This window comes from Melospiza georgiana, chromosome 1 (assembly GCF_028018845.1).
Source record: "Melospiza georgiana isolate bMelGeo1 chromosome 1, bMelGeo1.pri, whole genome shotgun sequence".
NCBI lineage: Eukaryota > Metazoa > Chordata > Aves > Passeriformes > Passerellidae > Melospiza > Melospiza georgiana.
This window is the reverse complement of record NC_080430.1, coordinates 42,964,160-42,985,277: the sequence shown is the minus strand read 5'-3', so window position 1 is coordinate 42,985,277 and position 21,118 is coordinate 42,964,160. Positions and strand designations below refer to the sequence as shown.

Here is a 21,118-nt window from a genome sequence, read left to right as displayed (position 1 = left end):
AATTCTTACCTTGTCCCTCTTCTGATTACAGTATCATCAGAAGGCCCAGAAGTGAGGTAGTAACACATGGCTGCAGGCCAGGCATTTACTGCTGGTCTGAGGGCTACTGCTGCTACTGACAGGAGGGAGAAGAAAGCAAATGAATCATCTTTCTCAGCTTCAACATGAACCGCTGCACACAACAGGGGAAGTGTGATGAATACACTGAATTAATTGTAAAAGCCCATTTCAACTCCTCCAGGTGCCATATGCATCCATTTACAGTTCAATACCTAAGAAGAGCTTCTTCATGCCCTCAGCAGCTGGAAAATTCATGGAAAGACTATTGAATTTAGGCATATTTATCAAGGGCACAGCAGCAAGACAAAGAAGTCCAAGCTTGACATGATGGGAAATTTTTGTATTAGACTTGTTGTATTTTTCTGAATAGCAATAAAAACCAAGGTGGTTAATGTTTTCCCCCATTTTTTTCCACCAATAAATCAAAGCATTATTTCTCTACAATGAAAAGTGGGTCTCCTTGTGACTCACTTGTGTGGAGTTTTTAACACTCCCATAAATAAACAATATGACATTCAATGCACACGAGAAGGTGAAAGTTTCAGAGAAAACGCAGGAAGTATCTGTTGAAAGAGGAGCACCTGCAAAACCACTGACACAGTTGCTGTTCACCTGTGGCCCTTCCATGATGGGAGATTCCTTACCCAACCCTGCCACAGCAGCTCATTTCTGTTCCCTTCCTTCCTACCAGCAATATCTGCTGCCTCTGTTGCATCAAATGCTGAGTCAAGTCTTTGGCAATGAGAATCTCTTCAAGTAACTGAAGTGTAACCTGACTGTTGCTGAGAGAGAAGCAACATCAGCCCAATAAAGCAACTGCTGTTCAAGGCAGCTCCAGTTCCAAACATCTGCCCTCATTCATTTTGTGCAGCTCTGGATCCATGTGCTGGTATTTGCAAAGCCAAGAATAGAGTGGTCTTTCAGCTACTTTACAGAGTATTTCAAGACATCAAGGGCTCTCCAGACAGCTTCCTACATCAGGATGTGCTTTTCCATCCCCAGGCTCCTGCTGGCATTGATGCAGCCGTCCCCAGAGAAGCCAGCAAGCACAGGGAGGGCTGGAGCAGGGCTGAGCCCTCTCAGCAGTGAAGCATCCCCAGGATGAGCCACAGTAAGGACATAAGCACTGCCACACCCTGCAGCCTCAAAGAGGAAGGTCTGGTGACCTTGAAGCCAAGACTAAAATACACATACATATTGGCCATAGCCAGTGAATCCTATCCCAAGTGAGGCGAGGTCAGAGATAGAGGACATTTAGACCCTTCCTGCCTTGGTTCATCCTGCTTCACTCCTTCTGTGGCAGAATGATGTGCTTATAATCTAACCTGGAGGCTGACAGGAACAATCTGCTGAGGTAGCCGACCCTTCCTTCCAGGCAAAGGGATTAAAGCTACAGCACAAAAAGCTTCTCTTGCAACTATGAAGACCCAAATCTGCACCTGTGTTACTGCAGTAAGTATGTAAAATGAGAAAGCACAGAAGTCAGGGACTGAGGACTGACTAGGAAACAACCATTGTGCTGAGTGACTTACAGTTACACAAAATAACCACCATTTCTTTACCATCCAGGTGATGAACCAAACTAAACCCCAAAATACGCTGAAATAAAACCCCTCTTGTCTCATTTAATATACTTAAAGCTTAAAAATAAGCATGCACACAAGAGTCCTGTGTTCCAGTGGGACAATACATGCACATAAATTAAGCAAGGACTAGAGAACTTTGTGTATAATAGCTTGCCTTGTGACCTCTGTGCTAAGTATATATATATAATTTGTATATAATACATATGTATGACTATTGCAAAATTCATATAAAAGATTACAATTAAGACAGAGACTACGTATTTCTTCTATGTTTATACCCACATTAAAAGATGATTAATCAATGATTTTATAAATCCAAAGAAGTAATTTCAATGAGCTGCTGGCTTCCTAGCTTTAGCTTTATACTTTGACACAACCATAGCAGAGTCAGAAGCCAAGATGCTGCAAAGCCTTATATAAATGTCTGTGGAGCTGTCCCAGGCAACCTTACAGGAGAAGGGAAGGTGAGAGCAACTCCAATCTTCATTTTCTATTAACTCTCAGGTCTCTACATGAACATGAATAACAACCTAAGTAGTAAAGAACAAACAGCCAGAAGCAAGGAGCAGAGGTAAGAACAAATCATTAAAAAGTGATAAGCACCAAGGGTCCTAACTTAGCTAAAGGCAGTAAAAATGCAGACACACAGAGAAAACCACATCATGCCTCCTCAAAATGAATCTGGTCGTATAGTTTTAGTGCTGAGTAAGTGAACTGCCTCAGTGCAACACCACAGAGTCTGCTAGAAAGGGCAGTATTTCATCTGTGTGCTTAGAGGTCTGATAGCCTATTTTCCCAGGTGTGTCTCTCCCTCCTTCTAAAGGAGAAAATTACACAGCAAATTAATCTTTGTGAACCTTTTTATTTTTCACTGCTCCTCCTCTTCCCTCCCGCCACTCTTCCTAGCTGTTGTGAAAGGTAAGCAGGAATACACTGAAATTAAAATTGAAATAAATGACAACAGCAGGAACAGCCTGAGTCTGGTCTGGCTCACAAAAGTGAGTTTATGATACGGTCGAGTCAGGGCAAAAAAAGAGGTCATGAAAGTGCTGTCACACACCTTTCTGGAGAGAGCTTTTTGTCCACATAACTACACATGAAAGCCTCATGTGCTCAGGGAAACTAATTTTCCAGTGTGAAGGGATTTCAATTCACAATCCACCACCATCCCACTCAATTTACATTACATGTGGCCAGCTGGGAGAGGGGAAAACAACAGCAAAGTAAGACACAAAGCAATTCACAAATCACTCATTTCCAATGCATCAAAGGCGTAGCAGTGAGCGTCTGTGTCACGGACTGTGGTCACTCAGTGACTACATCTGCCTGCCTGCCTGCCAGAAGCTCATGCAAAACCCACCAAATCCAGGGAATCACTGACTGCACAGGGGGAGTGCAGTCCCTACACACAAACTCAGAAGGGTTGTTCCCCTGGGAGAGAGGAAGGGACAGAGGCAGTTGATTTCAAATTCTTTCAAGGCATTTCCAAGGTATGTTACATTGACTGTGCTTAAGTATTTCATTGGTCACCTGTGATTCAAAAGTCACATCCAGCTTAAAACTGCAGATGAGTCTCTGAGCTTAAAGAAACCAAGGTCTAAACTCTCAGCTGAGTACCACTCCTAGAACAAAACATTCACATTAGTACACCAGTGAAGAGAACTGAACTGCCAAGAGTGTTGTTATTCAGTGAAGAGTATACAAAATTGATCCCTAAAATAGAATGGGTGAATTTTTAGTACCAAAAGACATTAAAAACTCCCAGCATAGCTTTGAGAAGAATTTAGCAGAAACATCCCATTCTGGTTTAGAAGTTCTGAAGCTCTGAGAAGGGAGAACAAAGATTACTTTTCAGTATTGTCTATAAGACTTCACAAGAAGGACCTTTAAAAGCCTGTATGGTTTATTATCAGAGAACATAACTAGATGCCTAAGAAAGATCTGTGTGCAAGCCTTCTTCATACAAGGGGTACATAAAGCATAACCAGGAAACCCATCACAATTTCTTGATGTCATTAAAGCATGGTCCTAATACACAACTCTGAGCAGAAGAAAGAGTTAGTTCTCTGAAACAGAAGCAGCCTATGCCAAATTTACACAACAAGGACTTCCAGTCAAGGGCTCAAATCCCATAATTCAGCTGCTCTTTGCTTCTTGAGCAGCAAAGAAGCCAGCAGATCAGACTTTAGAGATATCTTTCCCTGCTAATTACATGGTAACAGTTTAAAACAGAGATTGTATCACACCCACTGTCTCTCGAGAGCAAAAACACATGTATAATCAAATTGTTAAGGTAAAACAGTAAAAATATGGAAAGGCAATTAACACCATACACAAAGAAATCTTTGCAACTGAAAACACATGATCTGTTTTCACTGAGAACAACATTTTCTCAGCTGAACTTTGGCAAGTAAGCTGCGTGGTACAAAAACCATTTTTTCATAAATATGAGAAACCTCTTCTGCTACCAAACAAACTCTTATTCCTTTCATCTTTAATCCCAAGCCACCTCCACACTAGAACCAAGAAATCCTTATTTAATATCAAAATGAGCCCTTGTCCCCTTTTTATACACATGTGGCCTTCAGAACATCTAGCAGCTGAAGAAAGAGCTCCTGGATGCAACTGAGCAGAGAAGTCCAGCTGCCTAGTGAGTACCCAGATCTCTGCTGCAGTTTCATAAGGCAGAGTCAAAGGGCAGAGGAGAGGAGAACACTTGCATTGTGTGTTTTCAAAGGAAGAGGTGAAACACTTTACAATGGAAAAGGGAAACATCAGTTGGTTAGGATGTGAGAACTGTGAAGCACAGCCTCTCACAGGTATGACAAAGCAAGCTTTGGAGCACAAGATGGTCAAAGGGCAGTGAAAGCTGGAGGCAGAATGGCAAAAGTTTGTGAAACTTTTCAGTTGACGCTGGAAAAAGCTTGGAGAGATGAAGGGGAAAATTGCTGAGCTCTTTGCTTACATGGCAGTTGTAAGGAAGACTTCCAAGTTAACTCCAAATAGCCAACCGTACTTAAACTCAGGTGTGTCTCTTCTCAAACCTAAACAAAACAACCCAAAAGAAGAAAGAAGACCTAGAACTAAAAAAAAGGGAAGGAAGAGAAGAAACAAGTAGGAGGGGAATAGACAAAAAAAAAGACACACTTGGACAAAGGATGTACAACAGAAGGTGCAGCCTTCAAAGACTGCCCTAGGGAAAAAAAAAAAAAGACCAGACAGGAAGATTATCTTTTTTATCTGTATTTACCAATAGAACACCAAGAAATGTCCAGTCATGAGCTTGAGACCTCATTGCACTGTATGAAGTAAACAAAATCACTTAAAACACAGGAGAAGAATGTGAGAATGTCAGTGCCAGCCACAATGCTGTTGGATCAGCTGGTGTTAATTCAGTGAAACTGATGCTGTAAAATCAGTGCATCAGGAAAACTCAGCCTCCATCTCTCTTTTAGAGTCTCAAGGATGCAAGAGGGATGACATCTAATTCAGTACAAAAAAAAAACCAAATAAAACATTTCCACCTGTACACAAAAATGATATATCACCTCCCAGTTAGAAAACCAGCTCAAATCCATGAGGAAAGACATAGATGACTTCACACTACCAGGAATATGTGGACAGCCATGAGAGCAGAGAATACACTGCATCCTCAGAAAGCACACATGACATCAAATAAAAAGAAGCAAGAAACATGGCAGGAAAATTAACTACAGGGGAGGAAAGAAAACAGAGACAAAGAGAGTATTTCCACTAAAGGACAACCAGAAAAAGAACCAGATAGAGAAAAGATCTTAGAATATGCTAAGGGAAGGGACTCATCAGGATCAAGTCCAACTCCTGGTCCCATGTAGAACATCTCAAGAATCACCATATGTCCCAGAGCATAGTCCAAACATTTCTTGAACTCTGTCAGGTTTGGTGCTGTGACCATTTCCCTGGGGAGCCTCTTCCAGTGTTCAGCCACTGTTTGGGTGAAAAACTTTTTCCTGATATCCAAATTAAACATTCTCTGACTCAGCTTCATGCCATTTCCTTGGGTCTTGTCACTGGTCATGAGAGTTAAGAGATCAGTACCTGCCCCTCCTTTCCCCTCATGAGGATAATGAAGACCACAATGAGGTCTCCCTTCAGCCTCCTCCAGGTTCCAGTGACCTCAGCCACTCCTCACCAGGCTTCCCCTCCAGACCCTTCACCATCCTTGTTGCCCTCCTCTGACACTCTCTAACAGTTAAATGTCTTCTTTACATTGTGGCTCCCAAAACTGCCTCCAGCACTGGAGGTGAGGCCACCCCAGTGCAGAGCAGAGCAGAGCAGAGCAGAGCAGAGCAGGACAATCTCCTCCCTTGCCCAGCTGATGATGCTGTCCCTGATGCCCCGCAGGAAGTCATTGGCCTTCTTGGCTAAGTTGGGAATTGTTGAAGATTTCTACATATTTCCCTGTTTGCTAGGGAGGAAAAGTCCTGCACTCCCATGTAACATCCTCAGTCCCTTGTAGCGCTTCCACCTTGTAAGCTGAGGAGCTGTGGTGCTGTATTGCCTGCTACAAACAAGGCTCTCTGCTCATGGTTAGCAGACACGGGCAGAGGGTGAAAAGTGAGAAGTGGAGGGAGGGATGCACTGTAAGGTACCAAACAATCAGCATCTCCTTTACATCAGTTCACACTGTTGTGTGACAGTAACACAGAACAGCTAAACCTGCACTATCCTCAGACTGCTCTTCAAGGGGACAGGAAAAGGCTCATCTTCTTATCCCACTTCAAGCCACTAGAACAAGTCAGATCTCCTTTCACAGACTGAGCTTTGCTTACCCCACACAGCGTGGTGCCAGATATGTACACCCAATGGAAGCAACGCTTCTGCTTAGATTTAAGGATGTGCTTAACTCCTGGCTGGATCTGCACTTTCAAACACATCTCCTTGTGGGCCAAGGATTTGCATTCTTACACATCTTTAAGCTTTCCAGGACATGGCATTTATCATTCTGACTGTGATAAAGGATGGCAACACCCTGCTCGTTTATCTTGCTCTCAATACACTGCAGAAAACAAAAATATAGATTTTTTTACTACAAGGTGGAGGACACTGATATCACTCTCCCTCTCTGATAATTTAACTATAGCATAACATCATCAGGTTTAAATCAGAAGAAGGAAGAAAAGGCTTGAAGAAGCAAAAAAAAGAAAACAAAAAGTGGGTGAAGCAAGATTTACCACAAAAGAAACAAAATCTGTTTACAGATCCCATCTGAAAAGAACATCTCTATTAAACATGATTTCAGAAGAATTGACAAGGATAAATCCATGTGCAGCTCCAGGTATTTCAGCTTAAATGTGGAAAATACACATTATTCTAAGATTATGAAGAGCTTAGTTTTTGTACACATTTTCTTGGTTCATTTTAGACGTAGTTCAAGATTTTAAACCAACAGACTTGGGTGCTCACTGATTTTTAAAGACAGCAGCTCTCTACTTTTTAACATGTTTCTGAATTATATATGGGCTGTGTACTCCTCCAGACAAAGGAACTCTGAAAAATTATGTTCTGCCTCTATCCAGGTGCTTCAAGAAATCTCCACCCTCCCACCTCTTCATCCCATGAAGTAAAGATGAAGGCTGCACAATGTCAGTCACACTGCAAACCTGTTCAGATGCTGCCTCTACCTGAAAGTACACAATCCATGTGTTGAGATTCTCATCTCAATTTTCAGAAGCTGAAATCTTTTCTACAGTGGGCTAGGCAGGTCCTGAGAGGGTGCTGACTGGAACACATCCTCCACAAGCCAGCATTATGCCAGACTGCATCCAGCTCCTCTCACAAGTTTCTCCTGATGGGATTGCTCTCCCTCCTGCCTTTTTCTCTTTGATGCCTGGCTAAGTGATTTTGGCTGCACCTGTGGTCTGCAATACATTTAACAAACAGCCCAGTGTGCCCCTGACCTGCCTGCTCCAGAGCCACGTGCCTGTGGCAGTGCTGCCTGGAGCATTCAGCCCAGTGCATGTGCTTGAGCGCACACGGCCCATTTCGGACCCGCTTCATTACCCTTTCCTCAGCAAGCCTGCCTGGAGTTAATTTAATGCATTTAAGGACTGAAGACCAGCTTTGCCACCCTGCAGTGCCATCAAACATGTTACAGGCAGAGGATTTGGCCATATTCCATCTATGGGGTTTCCTTCGAAGTCCACTTGTGAAAACAGCTGAGCTGATGCTTGAACAGAACTCCATCCAACAGAGGTCACCACCACCATGGAGAGCTGCTGCATCTTTACACTGACCCTTGCATATTCAATCCCTCCCCTATCACAGGAGTGGGTTCACTTCCAAGTCTCCTTATCTGATACTTTAAAAGTATGGAACAAGACTGGAGTTCACAACAGTGGTCCCCATATTCAGGTTCTACTGGCCTGGCCAGCTTAATATGATCCCTCTCTCGACTGCCACAGAAGGGCACTCGCAGTCCCCAGTCCGGGAAGTAGCATCAAGGACTCACAGGAGTGACCAGAGGCAAGTAAATGCCTTCCAGCTTCTTCCTCAGCAAGAGTCCCCTGAGCCTGGGGACTGTCATCTTGAGATCCAGATTCCCATGGAAGAAAGCTTTTTCCTTCTCAAGAGTGACTTCCAGCTTCGAGGCCCAGTATAACCAGGACAGCTTTGAGAGAGAAGGGGTGAGTCTGAGTTCAGAGCCACACCTGGATGTGCCTTTGCAGGGCAATCCCACCTCTGGCTATAAACAGGCTTCCTCCCAACCCACTCAGAAATGCCGGTACCACGCTTTCTACCAGTCTATATAAACTAAAAACCTTTAAAGTTCAAACACAAATCACTTATTTTCTGATCTAGCCAATTGAAAAATGATGAATGACAACAGGTTGTGAAATTTATCTTGTCACCAGCCTATAATTGCTACTTGGAGCTTCAAATTATGGCAGAAAAAAATGAAGAACAAAACTGAAGTGCTTATGGCTTATTTGGATTCTGGTTTACAAAGTGTAGAGCATTATCTTTGTCAGTGTGTGAGGAAATGCAATTGCACTGTGGATCTCTACATCAAAAACCATCTACTTAATTAATTATTTGAGTATTATATCAGCAAGAAAATAATTACTGTAGTTATTTCAGAGATGCTTATTGATTTTATACATGTGATCTGTCTGCAAAGGTTAATATGAATTTGCCAAAAATCTAAGTTCATTTTACTACAGAATTATTATGGTATTAGGATTTAGGATTAGCATACTATGATTATTAGGATTCTTAATGGTATCCTAGCAAATACAAAAATATTTTGAGGTCTTTCTAAAAAGGGACTGGATAAGGACTGAGGAGTAAAGGAGGAAGAAAAGGCTGCAATTTAAGTAGGTGTGAGATTGTCTACAGATGGAGAGTTAAGGATAGAGAACAACTAAGGAGAAAGAAAGAAATAAAATCAACAACAAACTATAGGCAGACTTCCAAGACCTTACAAGTAAAATTACAGTAGTTTAGGTGTACTTGGTTTAAAGTTCACTCATTCACATTTCTTCACGAAAAAAGTCACCCATAAATACCAGAAATAAAAGCTCACCAATCAAAAGCGATCAAAGCTACATTTTAAAAGCTAACTCTGCCCCTCTGTTCTTCCCCCCAGGCTTCCAACTTCCCATCTCAGGACTGTCAGTAGCTGTCAGCAGATCATATGAGAAATTCATCTGAACATACAACATAACTTGACAGGCAATACATCAGAAAACCTAGATGTGACAACAGCAAATTCCACCAGATGGTCCTGGATCATATCTATCTATTAAAAAAATTCTGACAGAAAAAAAAAAAATAATTCTAACCACACATAAGCAGAGCTTCTGAGGAATGGGAAAAAAAAAATCTGTTTCACCCTTTGTCCTAACCATGCCAGAAAAGGAGATACACAACAGCTCCAGCTTGTTCTCAACAGTTTGTCCTCTCATTAATATCTATATGTATATTTCATCCTCCTCTCCAAAGAAAAGACTTCTAAATAAAGATGGCTCTCCCTTAAAGGCAGTATGTACTACCAACAATGCTGCTTTTCAATTGAGAAAATTCTGTCAATGACTCTGGAGCCTGGTCTTGCTCCAGCACCCGCCTGGTCTCCAGGAACACCAAAACCATGTGGTTAGCCCTGGGAGTAGCTGCAAACTGAAGCACATTCAAGACTCCCTGTTTGCCACCTTTCCCATCTCCCTGTTGCTCTTGCAAGCAGCAGATTCTGTTTGGGTTCAGGATGCCTACAAACCTCATCAGCCTCTCTAGCAACTCCTTTAGGAGAGACATTGGACTGCCTTGTCCACTGCTGGTCACGAAGGTCTGTCCTGTCCAAACCTACCCTCAATCCAGGCAAAACTGCCTTTGATACATGTGGAGTACAAATGACATTCCAGCAGGCACAGCCTGCTCCAGCCTCAGGCCCACAGGAAACAGAGCTGTGGCAGGCACAGGGCCAGGGTCAGGACACTGTGCCACCCTCTGAGAGATGAGCACAGTCCCACGGCAGGAAACTGCAGGTTCAGAAGCAGCTCCATGGCTATTTCACTGATGCTGTCACTGTTCTTCAGGTGAGCACCACCAGCCTGGCCACAGCAGCAGCTCAGCTGTGACAAAAGTGAGAGGCCTATGAAACACAAATCAAACTGGAGCAGGCTGTCACTGCTCCAGTGAGACCCTCAGGGACACCATTCCTTGCTCCTGTTCTGCCCCTGCCTTCTAAGCTGTGTGCAGATACAAGTTTTGCTCTGTGAGATGAAGTTGTGTGTAACTGCAAACTGCAACTACCACGTGTCCTTGTCCTCCCAATTACCCACGCTTGGAAGTAAAAGGTATTTAGTCAAATATATTTTAATTGGTAAAGCAAACAGACATGAATCTGAATGCACAGAGGGAAGGAAGACAGTGAAGGATGTGGTGTTACTTTATCATTGTTTAATAGGGCAGGATGGTGCTCCAAGTGCTTTGGAAATCTGACAGTTGCTTTGAATACAAAGCTGTGACTGTGGAAGAAAACAGATCTACTCCCTGTCAGTGCACAAGCTGCACTCCACAGCTCAGGGCTGAGGCAATCTCTCTTCAGGCCAGTGTGGCACAATCACTTTCCACCAAGAAACCAGACTGATCCTTTAACCAAGGAGTAGTTCTGTATATCACACAAACCTTTTTTCCTTCCCCTAAGGACAGCTCCTTCCATTAGAGACTCTCCTTTGCTGTTAATCAAATTGCACCCATTTCCTGAGTGAGAAACACCTGAGTGTGGGATTACTCCAGTGCGCTGTTTATTGTCTCCATCCAATCCATTTTACAATTATCACCTTCAGCACAGAGAGAAAGCTACTTTTACATCATAGCCCTGAGAACAAAAAGCTTATGAAAAAGCCAATTCTGCCCTCCTCCTCGAACTTCAATGAGGAATGTATGATTTTTCACTGTGCCTTTGTCATTTTGACATAAAAGAAAAAGTCGGTGACATTTTCAAGTTTTGTTGTTGTGCACCAGTGGGGTTTCAAATACTGCAGAAGAACATAATTACATTTATAGACACTTTTGACTGGAACTTTAATGTTGCAACAGCTCTAATAGTCTCTTAGAGATAAGAAAAATAGGCATTTAGCTCAAAATGTATGTTCTGATTAAACTGAAAATGGACATCATCTTTTTACTGGACTGCTTTTTGGCATTTAAAAGTTTTTTCTATAAATACTAGACTATGATTTTTCAAATCATCAACTTCCTACAGAGAGAAAAATACAGATCTTACTATTTTACTGTTCTCAGCTGAAATACTGTAAAAGAGAAGGCATAACATGTATTTAGTAAAATTAATAGAAAGTCACTTCCTCCCCTTCTGATATTTAATATCTCATTAGAAAAGCAAAAAATAGTGCAAATCAAAGTCCATGAATCAGCTGTTTACTTTATTTATTTATAGGCATTTATATAGTGCTCATCACCATAGCAACCAGGAACCTTTTCTTCTTCTTGTTCAAAGGAAAAGTTGTAATTTCAAGATGTGATCCTTTGATGTCACAGTGCAAATAGGTACTTAGGTCCTTTGCTGCAAACACTTTAGGCAGGTGCCTGAAGTACACCAACCAAGTCAAAGGTGTAATGAAAGAGACAGAAACAGAGAAAGGAAAAATAAAAGGAAAGGAACCATGAAACAAGTGAGAAAAAGGGAAAGAGAGAAAGAGTAAAGGGCTTTCTTATGAAAATCCACAAGGCACCGTGTCCCACAGTAAGTCCCACATGATCACCCCAGTATGCTTTACCTGTAGTAACAAGTGTCTGGTTCATGGAGAAGAGTCCAATTAATGGAGACTAATCAGCAAGTTCCAAATCTATGCTGAGGGCACTGGTGAATATTCTTAAGCAAGGATTTCTAAAAGGACAGTACCTTAAAAATGAGGCTGCAGAGGGCTGTCTCCCTTTTGAGAGCAGAGAAGTCAGGAGCTTCACTTTGACTCCTACTCTATTCTGATTCCCCAGCAATTAGGCATTACCAAATTCCCACAGAATTAACAGACCTTTTTAAAAATGCCATCTGCTCACAAAACATCAAAGGAAATGTGTAAATTAAAACACTGCTCCTGCATACACCATTATAGAATGAATTACTAGGTATGTCCTGCAATTGCAGTTTCCTCATGATACTGCTGGGAACTTCTTTTCAGACCCCCAAAAGAGACTGAAATTGATTTTAAGCCAACTAAATTGGTTTTTCATCTGGTTCCTTCCCACCACTGTATAGATTATACACATACATGAACAACATAATATTTCAGATTCTTTTTAAAGCTAATGAATTTCTAATTGGGACAGAAAGGGAAAAAAAAAAGATATCTTTGGCCTGTTGTCATTTTGTTACGTAAGAGACATTATCATGAAGATTTGCTCAAGACACTGGTATGTGAAATTGTTATCTTCTGCATTTAGATTGATCCTAACTTCCTCATAAACCAATACTGTCCAAAGCAGTTAAACAAGGAGTGTTCAGTTGTTACTAAACTAAACACATAAATCTTTACTCAAGACTGGTGGTTATTTTGTAGTCTTTTTTTATACTGTATTCTAAATAGGGCAGAAGCTGCATGTATGACAGCAGGAAAAGTGACAAGTTCCTTATCTGGAAAAGCACCAGCAGGCACTGTTATCAGAGCAGACCAGCTCTTTTAAAGTGGATTGATGAAGCTATTTTTAAAAACACCTAATAACATCACAGAGGAGACTCTGATCTCTGCAAAGGTGAGCCGCACAGCTCGATACTCCTGGGAGGCAGCTAATGAAACTGAAGCTTGTCATACACAGACTGCGTCCAGTAATTGGCTCTGAACACTCCCAGCTGAGCCTCCCCCGTGCCGAGCTCAATGCCTGCTCACAGCTTGTGCCAAACGCAGCCAGAGCCGGGCACTGCCTGGCACCACCAGGGGTGAGTGGCCCTCCCTCCCCTGCCCTGCCAGCAGGCAGAACCTGGGCAGTAATCCGTGGCAATACAACAAACCTGCACGCTTGGAAGGCAAAGAAAGAAAGCCGCTTTCTTCCAGCCCCTCACACCTACCAGCTGGCTCCCAGGACAGGGAGAGACAGCTGTATGGGGAAGGTGGCAGAGTGGTGTCGGAGCAGGTGGTGTGCTGATGGAGAAGGGAACACGTTCTACCACAGAAGGTGAAGGAAAGGGGGGGAGACCTAACCCTTTAGAAGGAAGAGGGTCCATGTCATGCCTTCATCCAGCACAGCAGAACCACCAACAAATGCTAACATCTGGGAACCCAGGAAATTCCTCTGGCTGCCCTGGAGGGCTCAAGCCCCTGCCCAGGGGACTCAGAGACCTTGGCACAGAGCCCAAGACCCCTGTGCCTTTGATTTAGCTCTTGGAAAAAACAATTACCAGCCTTATATGAAGAATTACAAGCCACGAAATTTAAGAATGATAGTGAATTGATCACAGGGTGAAAAAAAGTTTTTTGAGGTTTTTAGAATGGGGGTTCAGGGGAGAAGATGGAGGAATTGGGGTGTGTCCTGTCTTTCTCCTTCTTGGCCTCCATGTGCTGTGATGTTGGTACTTTCAGATTGGTTTAGAGTAGAAGCTCACTGTCTAACATTAGATGATAGGTATTGGAAAGTAATTGTAACTATTGTATATGTAGTTTTTAGTATAAAAAGATAACACAGCCCGGAGGCTGGCAGAGTGCCTCGGACTGTCTTGCTGAGCGGACCTTGGCAGGCCAGGAGAAGGAATTCTATAGATAAGATACAATAAACAACCTTGAGACCGAGAAATGAAGAGCTCTGACTCCTTCTTTGAGTGCCAGGCTGGGAAAAGAGACTCTCTAACATATCTTGGGGTCACTCTGACCAGCTGAGACCCTGAGACTAACCCTCAGTGCTGTGTCATTGGTGCAAAGTCCCTTAGGGACAGCTGCTGCTTCCCCAGGAGGGCAGCCAGAAAAAGAGAGGAGCATCACTCATGTTCCCCAAAACTGCACTGACTCTTCCCAGCCCGCTCTTCCCTGGCCTTTGTGGACCCACAGATCTACTCTACCTCTCAATGTAAACTTCAACACTGAATTCTGCAACCACCCTGGAGCACAACCTAAGAAAATACTGTCCCACAGTGTGAGATCTTTGCCCTTTTGAAGAAATTTTATCTGCATAGCTGAGGATCTGTGATCTGGCTCTGGCTCTGTGGTTTAATGCTCTCCTTTGCGCCACCTCCTTTTTCATGATTCTTCCTGCCTCCCACTACTTCCTAGAAAAATCCACTCCCTCATAGCCTAGATACACCCTGACTGGAAAAGCCATTTTAAAAAGAAAGCAGTTTCTTCTGCTGAGAAAAGTCATCTATGGCTCTGATCATTTGACAGTTTTACTCGTGGAAGATCTCTCTAGGTCCCTATGTTTTAAAACACCTCCTAAAGACCTTGCTATGTTAGAGCACAGGCCAGACACATTAAAAACACTGGGGAGCAGCAACTGAATGTGGGTTAATGTCATAGGGAACTATTTAAACCCACAGCACTTATGGAACACTTTAAAGCAACAACTTTTAAGAGAAAGGGGGTGAGAAAAAGGGGAATGAGAATATTCAATTTCCAGATGATTAAAGCAAACCTCAGTAAGTTCACAATGAGATGCGACTGAGGAGATTGGAAATTTAGCTGGAAAGAGATTTCCATATAGTCAATCCATTGCTGAATAGAGAGTGGGCTCTAAGTAACTAGTTCCAAAACATTACCCAGGCATCTAGAGTGCATGTTCATGGCACACTTCACAAGTGTTGGAAGCTGAACTCCAGCTTTGATGACAGCTAATTAAAACACAAAAATGAGACTCCAAGTAAAACTGCCACCTTGCAATCATAAACCGTTCAAAATGCACTCTGGCAGAAAAGCAGACTGCAAGGCAGCTTTCCTGTATCTACTTCACACATTTGGTATCTACCACGGTTTTGAAAATGACATTGCAAAATAAACACCCTGTCTTACAGCTGATGTGTTTAGCATAAGTCAGATTTGTTTCAGGGAGAACGTCCTTGCAGAGAATAAGAGCTCTTCTGGTTCCCAGCTAAGTCAAGGCTTGATCTAACAAGCCAATCAATCAGTTCAAGCGTTTTGAGATTGCTCTTAAAAGGAGCCGTTTCTGTTTTATTACCAAAGTCAGCAGTCACCATTTAACAGTCAGCATTTGTCAATAGTTACCCAACTATGGCACTGGTGTGAAAACACTGATACGTTCCCTTGGCTTGAGCAGTTGTTCAGATACAGTCCTTATTCTCATCACTAGAGGAGAGTGTGCCTCTCCAATTGATTTATTTTTCTAAACATGAAGCCTTTATCTTCATAGCCCATTTAAACACGGGGTTAACTGAGGGGGGCTGGAAGGGAGCAAGGGGACCCAGCAGACACACAGAGCCCACCCTCGGAACATGCATGTGCAATGCATCCAGAGCTGACACAGCCAAGAGAAACTTTTCCACCATGCTTAGTCAGCACGCAATAATTAAAAAGGTGCAGGGTGTGATAAACCGGCATCCCTATCCATCGGGGCCAAACTCGCAAATTCATTGCTAAGCTTTCAAAGCCGAAGACAGCTGTCGGCGGGCTAGGGGGGTGGTGTCCCAAGGCACTCAGCCATCAAGGAAAACTGTCAGGAGAGCATAATTACATCTTCACCTTTCCCAGTAGGCTTTAAACCTGCAGCGCCTTTGACCTCTGGGGAGGTTATCAGAGTTGGGATGGAACAGCTGCCTGCTCCGCTGCCCTCACCGCGGGCTGCCCTGCCGGCCCGGAACGCTCTCGCTGCCCGTCCGTGCGGAGGTGCCCGCGGCCGCGGCGCCAGCCCCGCTCCGGGAGGGCTCATCGCATCCGCCTCCCCGCCGCGGGGTCGCCGCCGACCACGAGGGACATGGCCCCGCTCCCCCCGCTTCCTCATCACCTCCTCTCCTCTCATTCCCCCCCTTCGGGAAGAAGGCGACAGGGGCCACCGCCACCCCCCACGAACCGCCCCCTGCGGGAGCCCGGGCCGGCCCCCGCCCGCGCCGCCTCACCTGCCGCCCGCGGCAGCGACCGCCCCTCGGCCCGGCCCGGCCCGGCCCCGCCGCCCCGGCCGCCTCCTCGCTCACGGTGTCCCCGCCCGGCGGCGGGCGGGAACGGGGCGGGCGGGCCTGGCAGGCCGCGCATGCCCGGTGCGGGCCAAGGGCATTGTGGAGGCTGCAGTTCGCGGGCCCTGAGGGCGGCCGTCCTGCTTGGGCGCTCAGTGCACACGCTGTCCCCGCTCCTGTCCCCGCTTCTGTCCCCGCGGTCAGTGCACACGCTGTCCCCGGCCCTGCTCGGGGCAGTTCCGCGCACACCCTGCAGCCGGTGCCAGCTCCCACCCCTGCTCCCACCGCAGCCCGGCGGGTTCCCTTCCCGGCTCTCTTCCCGGCCCGCCCTGCCCTTGCCTCCTCGGCTGATCGTTTTTCTGGAACCCTCTGCTTTTCCCAGCCCTCTGCATTGCCCAACTGCAGCTCCTCATCTTCCTCCCAAATCTTCTTCAGCTTCCACAGAGTCATCGAATCATCAAGGCTGGGAGAGACCTTTCAGATCATTCAGTCCAAGTGTCCACCCAGCACTACCGCTGTCATGTCTAAACCACTTCACCCAGCACCAGGTCCAAGTGTCTGTTGAACTCCTCCAGAGATGGTGATTTCAACACACCCTTGGGCAACCTGTTCCAATGCTTGACCACCCTAACAGGGAAAAAATTGTTTATAATAGCTTATATGACTCTCCCTGGCCATTTCCTTTAGTCCTCTCATGCTAGGCATGGCAGAAGAGACCTGCCCCCACCTCACTGCAACCTCCCTTCCGGTGGTTGCAGAGGTCAATGAGGTCTCCCCTCTTTTGCTGTACCTCCCCTTATGCTGTACCTCCTTACACTGTCCTACCTCCGTTCCTCTGGCTTCCTTTCTCACCCTCTGCTCCCCCTGCCCAACAGGCTTCTTCCTTGCTGCCCACACTCTTTGCCCCCTTCCACTCAGAAGGAGGTGGTAAAGCAGAGGGCAGCCATCCTTACAATGAGTACACTCCTCCAAATCCACCAGGAAAACCTGACAGATCACAGGCACCTGTATGCTTAGAAGGTTCCTTCTCACCAGGGAAGTTGTGACAGCAGTGGCAGGTCACATTCACATGGTGGTGTTTGCTCCAGTCAGGCTTCACCAGAGCAACCCAGAGACCATTACAGCTTGAAAAAACCACCGAGAGCATGCTGAGCCTGCAACAAGAGGCTGGATCACCTGAGCAGGTGGACACTCCTGGGTAAAACACCGCTGCTCCCAGCCTCTCCCAAAGTCACTGGGGCTTTTGTCATCCACTTCACTGAGGCTCACGGGAGCTCCCATTTCCAAACCCGTACAGAGCTCTCAATGGGAAGGACTGATAGAGGTTTGGTAGCATCTTTCACATTAGCTGGTGTTTGTATGCATAGCTAAATGCTCCCAGAGTGACAGGACTGCTAAACATGCATGCAGGAATTTAATAAAAAAGTTTAACAATTGAAAAGTTTGCTCCTGAAAAGCTGATAATCATGTGGGGGAAATCAAATCTAAAAGCTTAGTGCTCCTTCCTCCAGCCTCTTTTTTCTGCTTTACAGATTTTGTAGCTAATAATCTGAAGAAATAACTTGTGTTACAAGAGATGCACACAAGAACTGAGGGTTTTCAGGAATGCTTGTTGCTACTTAAAATTTAATTTTGTTACAGTGTCTGTGAATTCTAGTGTTGAGCTCCTGTGGCAAATGTCAGGCTTCTGAGATTTGTTTTTCAGCTTGTTCAAGAACTACTCCACTAGTGAGCTCCATTGCAAGAGATACCATCTACTCTGCTTCTCATTAAGTTCCTTAGTTATAGTCCTGTCTTGGATAGGCTTCAGAATGCTGAACCCACATCTCTTTAACTAGAGCAACAGTACCAAATAATCATTATCATCATAATTTTCATTATTTCATTGGAATTTTCACTGGAATAAAAAGTCCCTATTTCAACAATGTTTAGAGATATCTATTAATCTTCCCGAAACATTTGTGAGTAGAAATCCTGACTAAGATTTCACAAACACCTGCTTGTATATTCACGTAAATGCAGTGCTACTTTTCCTCCTTGTTATGAAATATTTAATGAACCAGTCAAAAGCCAGACACTACAGTAATTTGAATCAAGTGGCCAGTCACGTACCGCAGACGATGAATGGCTAAAGACACAGACATAATCGTTCAAGAAAAAAGAACACCCATAAGCTGAGATGTGTTTCTATGAAATATTCATAGGGTTCTGGTGATTTATTGTCATGTCTGCTTCAGAATAACCTGCAATGGGAAAAAGAGGATAATCTGATAAACTTTTCATGCAGAACAGTTCATTGGTTATTCCTGGAGTAAGAACTTTGTGGACCCACATCTGTTTAAGCACATCGTCTGTACCGGGGTAGGGATGGGTTTTCCTTAATGCAAGGTTTTACAGGGGATGCCTACTGGAAGCAGTCTGCTAATGGCAGAGACAGCCCCTTCAGGTGCCCAGGCACAGGTACTTAGTGCAATTTTGACAATTTAGGTTGCCCAAGACATCTGCACAAGGCTGGTAGATGCAACATGGGATCTATAAGAAGACACTGCCTGGCCTGAATTTGAGCTTCAACATAGTGTCACACAGTTATAGTGCCAAAATCATTTCTGATGTGACCATTCAGGGAATAAATCAGTTTTTACAGACACAGACAGAGGACGGGCTCACAACTGGGAGCTAGAACAGCTAAGTCACCCTTTACAGTTCAATAGGCAGAACTATATCTCCGGCCTGAAGCAAACATTGGGATGTTTCCAACTCATACATCCTCTCCTCACATCACCTTCTATACCTGTGCTATAGCTCTCATGTACACTCTCTTTGAATGATAAAATACCAGAGGGTTGGGTCCTGGAAGCTGACTCCACCCAGCAGAGTCACTGATGTGCCTGCTCATGAGCATCAACACGTGGGACTGCAGCACTCCAAGCCTTGCTCAGCTGAAGTCAACCAGATCCACTGGCTTCTTTATTGTGTGTGTCTGTGTGAGGCTGCCTCAGCTTTTTTTGGCCATTTGCCTAATGCCTCTGCTCTCCCTTGCTTTTCACTGCCTCTGTGTGCTGCACAAATTGCGGGCACTTGTGCTCTTATCCTTTCCTCAGCAGGACGGAGAGAAGGATCTACTGGGATCTTGCTGGGATTTAGCCACTCAGATTTTTGTCCATGTCAGCTTTGTGAAGTGCATTTGGAGGGGTTAGTGGGACACACAACCCCAAGGGATGTAGCAGTCTGCCTGTGGTATAATCACAGCCCAGCAGAGTCTGTGGGCCAACCAGCCGGTACATAAAACTGGATGAGTACCAGTGATTCCAGTCTTGTAAGAGGTAATAAGCAACATCCATGGAGTAAGAGGTAATAAGCAACATCCATGGAGTAGCTGCTGCCTAATCATCCTGCCAAGGAAAAGTGTTTCAGCCAAAACCATCAGTGAAGCCATTTGGGACTGAAGGCACCATGGAACTCTGTGCACATCCGCTCAGCATATGCTAAATGCGGGCAGCAGAGAGAGCTGAACGAGGGACTTTGAAAGTGCTGTATGCCTCAAACCTCTCTTGCAAATTCATGTAATTCACTAAAGAAATTTTACATATTCATGTCATTTTACCTCAGGACTATGAATTTGTTTGGAGGGGATAAATGCTTTCTTGCCTCCGAAGAGCAAGATTTCATTAAACTGTCTCTCTTTTGGAAAAAGCAAGCAGTGACCCCAATCTCTGCAGTACCTGGCAGCCAGTAATAGCTGTATCATGATCAGTATCTGCCCTCTAGTAGCAATTTTTCACACACTGATGTCGAACACATGCAGGAGTAAAAAAAGAAATAAATCTGCTGCTGAGTAATGCTGCCACTGAAATGACTTATGCCTACGAGGTGGTGAGGACACTGGGTGTTCTGAAAGCACAGCTCTGATCCCAGTGTTTCCTTAAGCCCAAGGGCTGGGTAATTGCTGCTATTGCCAAAGAAGGTTAAGGTTTTGTTTATCTTGTTGCAGGTAAAATGAGGGGAAATGAGCGCAAGCGGGGGAGCAAACATAACTATTCTATACAAAGAGAGATCAAAAAAGGACTTCTAAAGATGACAGTTAAAACTATCCACTGGTTTCATGGTGATACTAAGAGAACAAGAAGACTTCCCAGTCCCACAAGCAGGGCACCAACCCCTGCTTCTGCTGCTAGCAGTGGGATCCCATGGAACACAGAGATGAGCAGCACATGGCAATCCACACTAGCATGACAGCAAACCAATGGCAAGAATAGCTCTTTCCTAGCTCCTCCTGGAGTGGTGACAGCTTCTGCTCGTTTTTTTTGGAGTAGTCTGCTTGGTTTGGAGTCCAGGACAGTTAGATAAGCAAGCACCTGATTTGTTTAGCCATTCACTTATTTAACAACATGGTATAGGCAAACTATTAAGCAATAAGGAAGTTTTTCTTATAACAGGAAATCCATTCATTTATGGACTTGAAGTAGATGTTTCTGTTAAATATAGAAAAATACTTGCACTAATCTAAATTCAATTGATTCCACAATTCAGAAAAGGAATAGGTGGGTACTAATGACAATGAATAAAAAAGACAGGAAAATGGAGAAATCCAATGGCAGTCGGCATCAACAGATGCGCCAAAAGCTCCCTTGTATGACAAAATGACTGTCTCATGCAATATTAGCAACTATCCAAAGCTCGGAAAGTGTGAAAATCTTGTTGCTGTATAAATTATCTAAGACACTCCTGCCAATTATAGACTTGCTGTGAGGAAGAGAGACATTGGTAATCATGACAGCAACTGTTCGAGTGTCGTGTGAATATTCTTGGGCAATTATTCAAATCAATCATTTCTTGTCCGTGTGGGAAAGATTGATCACTCTTAGTA

The 21,118-nt window shown here is 44.3% G+C and overlaps 1 protein-coding gene across 1 annotated transcript in view; it reads right to left on the bottom strand.

Annotated features, from left to right (window-relative positions):
* POMGNT2 (protein O-linked mannose N-acetylglucosaminyltransferase 2 (beta 1,4-)) overlaps positions 1-16,258 on the bottom strand; it is a 31,728-nt gene extending 15,470 nt beyond the window's left edge. The window contains exon 1 of the mRNA XM_058027817.1: positions 16,198-16,258. The gene's annotated coding sequence lies outside the window, so the exon portion shown is untranslated. The remainder of the gene's footprint in view (positions 1-16,197) is intronic.
* Between the last annotated feature and the right edge of the window lie 4,860 nt (positions 16,259-21,118).